At 46.5% G+C, this 13,641-nt stretch overlaps 1 protein-coding gene across 3 annotated transcripts in view; it reads right to left on the bottom strand.

Annotated features, from left to right (window-relative positions):
• LOC119660257 (protein tramtrack, beta isoform) overlaps nucleotides 1-9,740 on the bottom strand; it is a 75,215-nt gene extending 65,475 nt beyond the window's left edge. For 2 of the 3 annotated variants that reach the window (XM_038068714.1, XM_038068715.1), the window contains exon 1: nucleotides 7,746-9,730. The gene's annotated coding sequence lies outside the window, so the exon portion shown is untranslated. Of the gene's footprint in view, nucleotides 1-7,745 lie in introns of all 3 variants that reach the window. The other variant, XM_038068711.1, reaches the window with a different exon arrangement.
• Between the last annotated feature and the right edge of the window lie 3,901 nt (nucleotides 9,741-13,641).

Raw genomic sequence — 13,641 nt, 5'->3', positions numbered from 1 at the left:
TCATTTGAGTTTTAGCGTCCAGCATTTGGCCTGAAACCTTAAGGGTGGCTCAGTATACCGCGCGAATAGGCATAACTTTTCAAAAAGAAGCACATCAAGCTTTTTTTAGAATTCGGAGTGAAGCGGAAAGCGCTAAAACCGAGTCTTACTAGTTAATTATAGCTTTTCATGCCCAACTAGATAGCCATATCTGGATATCTACAAAAATTGATGACAAAATTGATTGATAGAGGAAGATATCGTGTTCCGCTAAGCCGATACAAGATCTAACATTCATTTGTTAACTGACCAGACGCTTTTACAGTTTGCATGGAATACATTGCTATATACACCATACTTTCCAGATCAACCCTTGCAAATTCTTTTTAATAAAAAACAATCTTTTGATTTAGGATGCCAAAAAAGACTTGGATCAGCTTCTTACCACCAAGGATCAACGAATTTTTGAGGGTAGAACCATGATACTGCCACAACGATGAAGGTGTCAGATCAAAATGGAGAATATTTGATCTGATTGAAAATTTATACATTGTGTGGTAATCATATCTTTCATTTTCACTGAAGAAAAAAAAAACAAAATAGCTTTTCGAAAGACCCAAAATTTAATGAGTATTTCTACTACTTGTAAATTGGTAGACGGTCCCTCAAGACTCCATTTCAGCGAAATTCACTTATTAGACGAATCAGGAAATTGTCAATAACGTACTCTATCTATAATAGTTGAATTCGAGGTTAAGCGTTCTAGGAAGTGATTCGTTCTTAGATAGGGGCGGGGGGTTAATTTTTCCCCTTTTTTAGATAATCATATATTCACAACATAAAATTTTTCATACCTGAAGCATCCAGCATGTGGTTTTCTGTCTGACTTTACCCTTAACTGAATAATAGCAAACATAATTGCGGCTGGAATCATATTCAAAAGAATGTCAGGGCACCCTTAAAGGCTCAACTAGAAAAAAGGAGTTGAGAACATTGAAGTAATATCAAAACTACGTTGATGACGGTTAGCAAATCCAATTGTTCATTCCATTATAATTCTAAGTTGATTAAGGGGAGTGGGTAGCAATGGGGCAATGGGAAATCACCTCGTATATTTGTCCCTTCCAGAAAAAAAATATCGCGATTCATATTTCCCAGCTTTCTTATCGATTTTTCACACTACAGTTGTAGTTTCAACTCTATTCTACCCCTTTAGAGTGGACGGTGGACGATTGACATCGATTCTATACGAAAATTTGACATGGTGAAGCCTGGAGAAGCATTGTGAACCGCAGATCAACTTGTGTTACCTTCATTTCGCGTCATTTATTACTAGTTTTGCGCGATGCCCCAAAGCACCCATGTTTTCCAAAAAAGGAAAGAGTGTTTAGGTGTAGAAGACCTCAAGAACGGCAGAAAGAGATACCTCGACCTTCTACCCCTGAACCAACACCTGGGCCTTCTACCTCAGGGCCAACACTCGGACCATGGTCTGCTAACTCACAGGTCATACCAATTAACTTCAATAATTTTATAAAAATACTTCTAGTTATTGGATTTGAATTTTTAGACATATCATTAGATTCAGGACAGTCTCAAGAATTTTTTAAGCTAATAGAAAACATTTGATTTTTACCTTCAATTTTTGCTACTCACTTCCCTTAAGGAAGATCGCGGAGATCGAGGCAAAATTATTGATGGGTTTGGCCGATTAACGTGGCAAAAACATTTGATGTCACTGATTTTTACACATTCGAGGGAAATTTCAAAAGAATATTGAAAGCATGGCCAGAAAAGGTTTTTTCGTATTTTAGGTTCCTCAACAATGTGGTAAAAGTTATGATCGAATAATAAAAAATATTAGGCGAAGACGGCTTTACGGTTTCTTACCATATATAATTCGCAGCCATGTCATGTCCTACGAATTATATAAAGGTCACGCTGTTCCCAGGACAGAAGTGAGGCCGCGTTTGACGATTTGTCTCTGCCCCGTGAAGCTGTCTTCGCCTAATATTTTTTGAAGTGTGCTAAGCCCTAAATGAAGGGTTCGTGGACCAAAAAAGGGTCTGATGATTTGTCTCTGTCCTGGTAAGAAACCGTGAAGCCGTCTTCGCCTAATATTTTTTGAAGTTTGGGTGCAAAGCCCTAAATGAAGGGTCCGTAAACCAAAAAAGGGGGAAATAAGCTGCTTCCAATTTGGGCCGGTCCGACGTCAAGCGGATATGGACTTTTAGGACCCCTAAATCCTTAAACAAAATTGGAACCAATTAAAACCGTATCGCATTAGGCAATATTGCTTCTCCCAACTGCAGACTGAAGGGCCTACTTCTGAAGAGACTTAAGCAAGTCATTCTTGCTGAAAATCTTATACCACCAATTTGTTTTCCGTGAAAATCAGTCTACAGTCCAGCAGGATCACAGGATCACGAATCTGATTGGAAATTGAAAGGAAAAAAAGCAAATATGTTAAGCCAGTTTTCTCGATATCGCTCAGGTGTTCAGTAAGGTGTAATATAAAGGTATTCTGCATAAATTGCATAGGAACCTCTCGGAAGAAATGAACACTCAACACCGTCTCCGTCGCTAGAAGTATTTTTTATGCAGCATATATCGACATTTCGGGAAAAATTTGCTCCCTTCTTCAGGGGTGAATATGCTCCCAGAAGAATTCGTCGAGATTCTAAAGCCTTAGTAGTAGTCTGAGCGACTATTAAGAGTGAAATTTGAAGGGACCTACTCTGAATTCAACAAAATGGTAGCTGGTATTCTGCAAACCAGTGTTTTGGATCCAATACTATTTCTATGTGGATGACGTACCTACCAGTGACGAAGCTAAAATAGCGACAATCGCGAATGACACCTTCATTCTGGAGAAGAATTTGGAGTAACAAAGAAGTTAACAAAAGGCATTGACTACACTATAGAATAGACTAAGGCGTGGAAAATCACACTAAAAGAAACTCCACCAACAAAAGAGCAAATTAAGCCAAAGGTGTCATCAACGAATAGCATGCGCGCCGCAGATGAATAAAGTCAAATATTCGGGTATGACATTTGATGCTAAACTCAGCTGGGAAAGACACACTCTAAAAAAGTAAGGACAGGTGTACTGATTGTTGGAGAGAATTCCTAGCTCATTATTGAAGACAAATTATTAATTTGCCCTGGAGACCATATGGCTTTGAGGCTGTGTCAAACGAACTAGTTTGACAGTTCTTCAAACTCTTCAAAACAATGTGTTAAGAAGCATTGTAGACCCTCCCTGGTGTATTCAAAATAATAATAATAACCATTGGCGCGACAAACCAATTGGATCAGAGCCTTGAAGTGTGTTAAAGCAATTCATTCAAGACCGTAACGGTACACTAAAGGATTACAGTATCCTATAGGAGGCAAAGTGATCAGCATTGCGCTCGCCCGAGATTATTACCCTGATTTGACTCAGGAGTTGAATCGACTGATATCCGACGTCAAATCGTGAAACCAATGAGATTTTAACCGAGATCTTCTGTACGACAGTTTTGTGCTCTAACCACAGATAGTAGTCATTAAAGAGTATCCAATTAAGCATAATCACCGCTGACGCTTCCATGAGATTAATGAAATCCAAAAATTGACAGATATCAAAAGTCATTCGAAACGACTGAAAAGAGTTAAGCTGAACGACTTACTTTGATGAAGCACGAATTCCTAAGGAGCTGAAGCTCATGAGGAGCAGCCAATTCGAAGATAAAGCCAATCAAAGTGCTAGGGTTGATTCCTGGATACACATGAAGCCGAAATATGAAGAGGAAGCTGTTGTCAGTCATAGCTTAGCGAGAAGTAATTTCGTCGGGTAACAATTCCATCCTAGACTCTCAAGGCGCTGTGATTACTCTTTTCAAAATTTAACAAACAAAAAAAAAATAAAGAGAGACGACCGTCTGGCAATTTGAATCAATTCACGTTTTATTGAAGAAAGGAAAGCAAACTATTGGAGAATGCTGTTTTTTGATAAGTTCTGACAGACCAGAAGTTGCAACACTAAGTTTGTCCGATATCCCAAGGCCAACGACTTTTAGGAATGAGCCCTGTCAACAGATTTTGTTTCGTTTTTACTCCTTGATCTTTTTATAGGTCTAATTTAGTGCCCTCTAACAAGGATTTGAATTGGAGGTTGTGCATTATAAGCGCATGAAAGACCCTTATTTCAGCCAATTCCCGTACTCGAAACTGAATCATGAAAACTGATTCACCTAAAGTGAAATCTGGAAAGAGCGTGATCTGACAGGACAAATAGCATCCAAAGCTGGGTTTTATTAAAGGAAAATCTTGTGGACAGTTTGTGTGGGCTTTATTCCACGTTTCCTGAGCCATTACGTATTTGGATCTATTTTGAAAGCGTGGGGGCGATCACAACAGAATGAAAATTAAAACTCAGTGAAAAAGACCAAAGCAAAGCATTTTGAATTGAAAAGAGAGATCTTGGGCTGTACATCAATGAAGGCAAGATGAAATAAATGGTGGCAACGTCAGCACTAAAAACCGAAAAAACCAACAACACCAAATCGCACTTATCAAACGAAAACAATGAAGATAGGAGACTACAATTTTGAGACCGTTGATAACTTCCCCTGTCTAGGGTCGAAAATCACAACCGATAACAGCTATGACGATGAAATCCGCGTACGATTGTTGCTTGTTGACAGAGCCTATTTCAGTTTACAAAAACGGCTCACCATAGGGTCAAAGCTCTTACTCTGGAAGTCAATGATTTTGCCAGTCCTCATGTATTCCTCGGAGACTTCTTAGCAAGAAAAACTGCGTATTCTTGGCTGCGTTCGAGAGACGAATCCTCCGAAGAATTTTTGGCCTCCTACATGAGGATGGACGATTCCGCAGCCTACATAACGACGAAATCTGTGAGCGATACCATGACCGTCTGGATGGGGATGATAAACCTCGGAAAGTCTATAAGGGCAATATCTATGGTAGAAGAGGAAAGACGAGGCAGACCCTGCCTGAGATGGAATGATGGCGTAGGACTGGACGCCAGACAGCTTTTAAGGATATCAAATTGGTAGACCTTCACGCAAAACCGGGATGTCTGGAGTTCCTTATTAAGGCAGGCGTAGACCGGATACAGGTTGTTGCGCAGTTTATTTATTTAATTTAATTCAACGGATAACAAACAAAGTAAATTCCAATTAATCATTGTCCTCAGGAGGAGGAGAAAGCAAAAAAACTTATCCTACGTTTAAAACTACTTAAAGTAGGGAAGTTAAAAGGACCAAGCTGTTCAGCATTAAAATTTCGGCAAAGCCTAGGAATCGGGGAATGGAAGTAGACTTCGAGCTCCGCGAAGGGCACGTTGAAAATGTCTGCGCAGGACGGCAGGAGATCTCGTCAGCGGCGGAGCAGTCCATTCAGACCCAAGGAAAGTTTAAAGAATGTGCATAGATCCAGATAGGATCTACGCTGTTGTAGGAAGGGAAGGTTCAGAAAGCGGAGGCGGGAGAGGTAATCTACACGAGAAAAGCTTTTCTTAAAGAAGAGGGAACGGGTGAACGGGCAAGACACAGTTACGGCAGGGTGACTAGATCACGGAGCAATACTCGAGGGTATTCTTCACGAGAGAATTGAAGAGAGCTAAGGAGGGTTGGATGGAGTCAAAATCAGAGGAGGAGCGAACTATAACTAACAATTTTGCTGCTCGATTGATGACATCGAGGCAATGTTGACACCCATTGCCGGAGGTTATTGTCGAAAGTGACTCCGAGGTCTTGAGTGAAATTTAAGCAGGATAAGGAATGTTCGTTAAGAGAGTAGGAGAAAGAAGTGGGTGAGGATTTTAGGGACTAGCACATAGAGTGACACTTTCTGACGTTTAGCGCTAAACCATTAGTCGAGCACCAACAAACCAGAGTTTCTAAGTTAAATTGAAGGGAAACACAGTCCATAGGCGACGATATAGCGGAAAACAACTTAAGGTCGTCTGCATAGAGCAAAGACAAATAAGGAGGGGAGGAAGGTCGTTAATAAAAAATAAAAATAACAAAGGACCCACAATAGATCCCTGTGGGACGCCAGAAGAGGGGGAGAAGAAGCGGGAAGTACAGTCGTCAAAAGAGACGCGGCAGGATCGGTTGGAAAGGTAAGAGAGGCAAGCCATAAAACAAGTGGTATGAGAACGTTTAGGGACGAGAGTTTGGATAGAAGTATCTTGTGATTTACAGTGTCGAAAGCTTTCGCCTGTTGATGAGGATGATCCATCCCGGAAAGTCTATAAGAGCAATATCTATGATAGAAAAAGAAGACGAGGCAGACCCTGTCTCTCCAACCCAATATATTCAAAGTGAGTTATTCGGAGTGAATCGTATATTTTTTTTACCTTGACGGGGCTGATATAGTGTTGTGCATAAAACTACAGATTTTGAAGGATATCTGCCTTATTTTAGGAAGATCTGATCCCGTTTGTATTTCCCTTCTTTTATCAATAGAATCCTTTACTTTGCCTATGGTCCTTGGAACATTTTTTGAGGGAAAATGTCACAATCAATTCTATAAAGATACTCAGGACTCAAATTCAGTCGTCTATCATGGAAAATTTTTGACAGTCCCCCTCAAGGAGTCTCAACTAAAAGAAGACATCTGAGGGACATGAACCCCTCTCAGAGGGTTTAGTTCGTGTCTGGTCATTTTCCCCCGAGACAAAATGTTTTTGAAAATAATCATTTTTCGCAGTTTCTATAACACCAATGTGGGCTTTATTCCCCGTTTTTGAACCCCTAATGACGTACAAACTCACGCATTTTTCGCTGCTTTCCTGGGAGTTGAAATAGGCAAATTCATGACTTCAAACCTCAGAAAGAAATAGACAAATTCAGGCCTTTAGATCTCAGAGCCTCCACTGCGTTTGGCATCGAGCAACCAGTGAAAGTACCAACATCGGGGTGATGACAATAGGGGTGATCCCGAAGCAACCAATAAGGGGTGGACTGTGATATTCAAATGGCCTCCCAGCGCTAAATTCCAACAGCTTCGGTGGCTGATTCTTTTCACCCAGATTCAGTTCAAAGAAACCCCAAGATCGCCCGTAGCACCATTTCACCTGAACGCTCTACCTGCGTCCGTTGACTTAGGCCTACATTGCTTTCGGCCGCTTTCACCTAGCACCGCCTGCCATATCGTACAAGAACTCGCGGCCAATTGGATCCGCGGATGACGTCTTTCCCTCTTAGCGCAGATAACTGTTAGCACCATAAATTCAGCTCGACGACACCGCGATGACCCCATTCGCCATACAGTTCTAAGCTCCAAGAGTTCATTACCCTCTCATCTACGAGAATTTTGACAGGCAGACCCCCATCTTATCCCCGAAATTCTGACACACAACCACTGTCACCGCGCGTCCCCCCTGATCCGGTGCTAACTCACTTCGTGACTCTTGACACCGCCCTAGAAAGACGCCACGTTTCCAGGCTCCACGGAGGCGACAAAATCTGGCAACCCTCCACAGCCGAGACCCTATTTCTTCCCCCAACGGTGAAAAAAGAACAACCGCCAAGGGAACCCGACGTTTATCTAAGAACGGGGAGAGCCGCGTGCACGAGAGAGAAGGAAGAGCACACGAGAAACACATTACGGCGAGATGACATAATTCACTGGCGATGGGGATGGGGGAGCTTCCACTTCTCCGCTGAAAGCTCGGGGCCCAACCAAGGCGCTGATCGCGTCGGGGGAAACACAAGGCACACTGCTGCCACAAAGTATTTGGAACTACGTACCTTTGACAATCCTCTGGCACAGGACGATGTTCGAGGACATCTCCTTGTCGGCTTACTCGAACCAGGGCGGATGCGCCACTCAAATTGGGAATCCAATAAAGTTCACTTCACTTCCGGGTGCACTGTTTTCACTTCTTGTTCTCACTGCTCCGCTGCGAACTGTTCAACAAGTGTTTGCCCGAATACTGAGGGTGCAATCCCGAGCACAGGCTGATAGAGGCCGAAGGAGCTTGGCACACGTCCGGGGGTGGAATGATCGCGACTCGCATTCACTGAGACACCACAGCACAGGGACGGCACGGATCGCGGAGAGCACGACCGACTTAATCCTTTTGTGAAACGCAACTCAGCTGTGGTCGGCGACGAAGACCGATCGCGGCACCGGACTGGCTGCTGCCGGGGTGGGGATGGGTGACACTCGCCTTCCACTCAAGGCTCTCTCTCTCCGCGCAGTTAACCGCGAGGGACGACTAAATTGCTGGCAAGGAAAACCCCTCGTCGCTCGCGTTCCGCAGGTACACAAACTTTCCACGATTCGTTTCCGTGTGCGACTGTTCAGACGGGGATGGATCGAGGTCACTTCCTTCGGCGAGGGACGGGACGGCACTCGAGGGCGACTCCTGTTGCTGGTGGGAGGTTGCGGTTCATGGACTACACGTCAGCATTGCGTCAAGCTAGGGTTGGGCGAAAGGGTTGCGACACGCGATCGACCGTGCTGCGCGGCGAGCGGGGCGCTAAGCTCCTTTGGGCGATTGGTCGTGATTCACTGTCCCGATCGCGGCTAGAGCTCGCGTCATGACATCATATCCTGAGTGCGGCGAGCGTGCACTAATTTCGCAACGACTTCCTCCCCGCGCGGCTTCCACTTTCCTGCCCCGCTGGAGTTCGGAATTCGTAAACAGTCACTCGGGGGAAAGCTGACCCAGCGATCGACACACTTCCCGGACGCGGAGGGCGGTGAGTTCCGCGGGACTCGATGGCTCGAACGGAAACGCGCAGCGTCCAGCAAAAATCAAATTGTGACACTCGAGCGGCCAACCACTGGCGGCGGCACAACAATCGACACAGAGCGTCTGCGGCGTGCACTTTGTTGACAAGCGACTTGCAGCCGATACTCGTTGCCTCCGCACTCAATGCCGCGAAACTGCGCGGCAAACAATTCTCGTGAAATGGGAAAATGCGATTGCGGCGGACGGCGCAGCACCAACTGCGGCACAAGGAACTTCTCTATTGGAACGTTTACTACTGGGAAGGACTCCGGATGACCCTCGACCGCTTTCGAGCCCTGTTACCGCTCCAGTGGCAAACTCAAAACTGAACCCCGGACGGCAGGGATAAACCTGAGCCAGCGTCGTCGCTCGTGGGTTGCGGCCGCACACGTACACGGTCGAGTCCGTTCGCCGCCAGCGGACGGAACGTGAAATGCGGTCGCACACCAACACTAGCGCAATGCCGAGTCCGCTCAGTGGATTCGCGATCGGCAGCGAAGGTTCTCTCCTTTTCCGTCTCGCGGGAAATCTAGGCCGCCTGGCGCGTCACGAGATTGCCTCGAATGACGCACGGGACGGCAGGGGAGGGCGCACTGCCCTCGCCACGGGTGCGGAACCAACGGGTCGAGTGTCCTTCGCTCGCGCCTGATTGCTCGGTTGCGCCCACAGCGATCAAGTCGCAAGCCCTTCTCGCAGGCGGCAAGGGTTAATTCCACACACACTCTCCCGCGCACAAGTACACGGCGAGTGCAGCGACGGCAAAGGCTTAAGTGGACCTTCCTCTCGTCTTTTTTCCATCCCATTCTTACCCCCGCCCTTTGACACACGCTCATTAGGCTCAGGGGAAGAGCCGGATCCGAGTCCACTCGGCGAACCGTCGGACCGTGCAACTGCTTCGGGCTCGGTCGGGTGCGCAGGAGAAAAGGAGGAGAAGCTTGGATGGGAGGACTGCGGCCGGGCAACGGAACAGGCAGCAACGCCCGTGCGCGCGCACTCACACAACCACGCCGCCGCGAGATGCATGGAAAGTCAAGTGTAGCGCGATGCGATGCGAGGTTGAATTTCAGAAGCGAAAAGTCAACAAGTCGCCGAGTCAGGACACGTCGGAGTCATTCCGCCGAGCGCAGGGGTTGGCTGGTGTGTGTGTGTGCGATTTCTGTGCGCGCAGCGTGCGATGGCTATTGAATGATAATTCCAGTGCAGGGGCGAATTTGGGGGCATTTTTTTTGTGAGAATTATTCTGGTAATTTGGTAGTTTTGTCGTGCAAACAAATCAAAATGATTCTGGCAAGTTGATGGTTGACGCCTGAGGAAATCCTGAGCTTTCTGCAAGAGTTAAATGCAACTCGCTTCGTCCTCATGTAACTTTATTTTATTTAAAAAATGTAAATAAATTTGTTATACAAGATGAACAAAACTTTTCTTCAACTCTCTTACTTAAAAAAACTGACATTAAACCAAATTCATTTTTTTTTTAAATCCATCATTTTTTAAATCACGGCCTGCTCCGCCACGGAGAACACCGATAGTGGCCACTGTCAATCGAATTAACACCATTCGAAATTTATTTCGCTGCGTCACATCACTCCGCCCCTAGAGGAAACCTAGGGGTTTCAGGGACTGATTTCGGAAATGCGTTCCCCATAATACGGCAAAGGGGTTTCAACCTGGATAAGGAGACAGCCTTTTTCTGTCCCCCCATCTCGAACTGGAAGAAATGCTTTCCACGCTCGAGAACACGGTACGGTCCTTCATATGGAGGCTACAGTGGCTTCCGGACAGCATCCGTCCTGACCAGAACGTGCGTGCACATGTCCAGCACCTTGGGAGCGCAGGCAGCTGCGGACGAGTGTCGTGTGGGAGGTGTGGTTTTCATGTGGCGAAGGTTGTCTTTCAGCAAGCGCAGCAATCGCGAATCTGTGAGACCTGATCTCTTGTCGAAGACCGGGTCACTTGGGAGTCCTGGGTTCTCCTCGTATACCAGCTTCGCGGGGCGGGTTGTTCGTAGGCCGAGTAAGATGAGAGGCAAGAGCTGAGTCCAGCATGGATCATCGCGGGGAGTTTGCCTAACACCAAGAAAAGAGTCGACTCAAATTGCATTCCCTGGCCAGTGATGATCACTGCAGGGACACCAAAGCGAGGGATTCACTCTCAACAGAGGGCTTCGCCACAAGAGGTATTGCCTCAGGCCACCGCGATGATTGTAAGGCAGAACCTGTAACCGTCCGAGTCTCGCAAAGGTCCTACGATGTCGAGGTGTATGGTATGGAACCTCTTGGTAGTGCGGGGAAACGAGCCCACTTCTTTTCTTACATGCCTGGTGACCTTACACTTTTGGCATGCGATGCACTCTTTGGCCCAGGAGTTGATGTCCTTACTCATGGAATCCCAGAATTATTTCTCGGTGACTAACCAATTTGACATCCTGATGCCTGGATTCGCTAAGTCGTGAACCGCGTGGAATAGTTCCTTGCGAAAGGTGGCTGGAATGTATGGCCGGGATCCCTTTTCCGATTCTTTGCAGCAGAGAAAGATATTCGAGCCGAAGATGGCCAACTCTCGATATTTGTATTTGGGGTTGGATTTGAGGCTCTGCAGTACTGCGTCATCCTCCTGCGTCTTGGCAATAGCCGAGAAGTCGAGTGCAGCGGGGATGTTAACCTCGGAGACACGTGACAAAGCGTCAGCAGCTATGTTGTCCTGGATGTCTGACGTAAACTGGCTTATAAAACTCAGGTGTCGAAGCTGACGAGGGGACGCTTTGTCGGGCTTTTGTTTCAAAGCATACGTGAGAGGCTTATGGTCCGTGAATACTGTGAACGGCCTGCCTTCAAGGGAGAAGCGGAAGTACTTAATGCTCAAGTACGCGGCGAGCAGTTTTCGACTGTAAGTGCGGTAGTTACGTTAAGCAGAGTTTAACTGTCTGGAGACGAAGCTCAACGGGTGCCAGACTTGATTCACCTTTTGGTGAAGAGCAGCACCTACTATAATGTCAGAGGCATCAACAAAAACGGCTAGGGGTGCGTCTTGTCGAGGAAATGCCAAGAGTGTAGCATCAGCCAGTTGCTATCGAACGCGCGGACAGCCTCTTGAGACCATACAATCTGTCCTTTGTTTTGGGGCCAGACAAGTACGCGTTCAAAACAGACTGGTGTTGGGCGGCCTTGGGCAACAAACGATGATAGAAGTTTAGCATGCCCAAGAACCTCCGCAAATCCTTCACGGTTTTCGGACGCGGGAAGCTTGAGATCGCTTGAACCTTGTCTGGGTCGAGCTGTATTCCGTCAGGGGAAATGAAGTGGCCGAGGAATCTCACCATAATTTTTCAACGTTTAGGACTAAACTGGCCTCAAGGGACGTTGAAAAATGCACTCGAGATGGGCTAAGTGCTCAGACTCTGAGGAAAAAGCGACCAAAACATCATCCAAGTATACGAAACAGAAATCGAGGTTTCGCAGGACCGAGTGGATGAACCTTTGAAAGATTTGCGCCGCATTGCACAACCCGAAAGTCATCCGTGTAAACTCGAAGAGTCCAAAGGGTGTGCATATTGCCGTCTTTGGAATGTCTTCTGGAGCTACAGGGAAGGTCGAAAAGATGCGGCAGTTTGCGAGATGATGCGCAAAGTCGTGAATGAGCGGAATAGGATATCCATCTGGAACAGCTTGTTCGTTTAGCCTTCTATAATCCCCACGGGGGCGCCATTCGCCATTTGGTTTAGGGGCCATATGGAGTGGGGAAAACCAACAGCTGTCCGAAGGTCTGCAGATAGCCTGTTGCATAAGTTGTTCAAACTCTTTCCGCGCAATAGCCAGCCTCTGGGGTGGTAGGGGATGCACCTTCGAGAAGATAGGGGAACAAGTAGTGTTAATGTGGTGCTGCACATTGTGCTTCACTGGTTTAGAGAGACTACACTCGGTAGTAATCTGGCCGAACACGAGAGTCGGTAATGTCCTCTAAAAGTACGGAAAGATTGTTACTTGGGTGAGATGCCATTTGGCCCGACGAATTAAGTTTGGTCGTGGGATCTATCATATAAAAGACTTGTTTTGCAAGTCCACCAGCAACCCATAGTGACACAAGAAGTCTGCGCCTAGTATGGGGAAGCTGACATCCGCCAGGATGAATCGCCTCGAAAGCGTCCTACGCAAACCAAGACTCACGTCCACTTGCCTGTACCCGTATGTGTTAATTCGGGATTGTACATTTGGTAGCTTTCTCGTCGAATCCGCGATGATACCAACAAATACTTCGGTCCGTAGGTTGTCCTGACGACCTGTTACCCGATCGTCCTTTTCAAGCAGAAAACCGCAAGCGAACTCACGACCTGGCGCCCGAACGCTGAGCGTCCAGCGTCGCCCTCATTTCAGCCATACTGGCCTTTAGCGCGGCTATTTCACTCTTCAAACGCCAAGGAATCATCAAATTAGGGGAATCAGATGAGGTCGACTATTCGGAGTTCCTCATCGTATCGCGGCTAGTGGACGGTTCCGTTTTTGCCGACTGAGGAGTGGTGGCGTGCGGTGCCGTGTATCTCGCTATAAAATACTACGATTCTCCCTGGACGGCAGGACGTTCACTATGTTCACGGACCGCAAGCCTCGTACTTTCGCGCTTAGACAAAAGCCTGACAAAGCGTCCCCTCGCCAAGTTCGGCACTTGAGTTATATCATCCAGTTTATTTCTGATATCCAACACATGTCTGGGAAAGGCAATGTTGCTGCAGACGCTTTGTCTCGAATCTTGGAAGTCACAGCTCCCGCCACGGTCAATTATACGGCAACCGTCGATGCACAAAAAGACGACGCAGAGCTTCAGGGCCTGAAAGCAAACTCGAAATACAAGTTCAAGGAGTTCCCTATTTTCAGCTCGAACTCTTATTTACTCTGTGAGACTTTAGATAAGGG

Source organism: Hermetia illucens, chromosome 6 (genome assembly GCF_905115235.1).
Source record: "Hermetia illucens chromosome 6, iHerIll2.2.curated.20191125, whole genome shotgun sequence".
Lineage (NCBI taxonomy): Eukaryota > Metazoa > Arthropoda > Insecta > Diptera > Stratiomyidae > Hermetia > Hermetia illucens.
The sequence above is the reverse complement of the archived record's forward strand: the minus strand, read 5'-3'. Positions and strand labels throughout refer to the sequence as shown.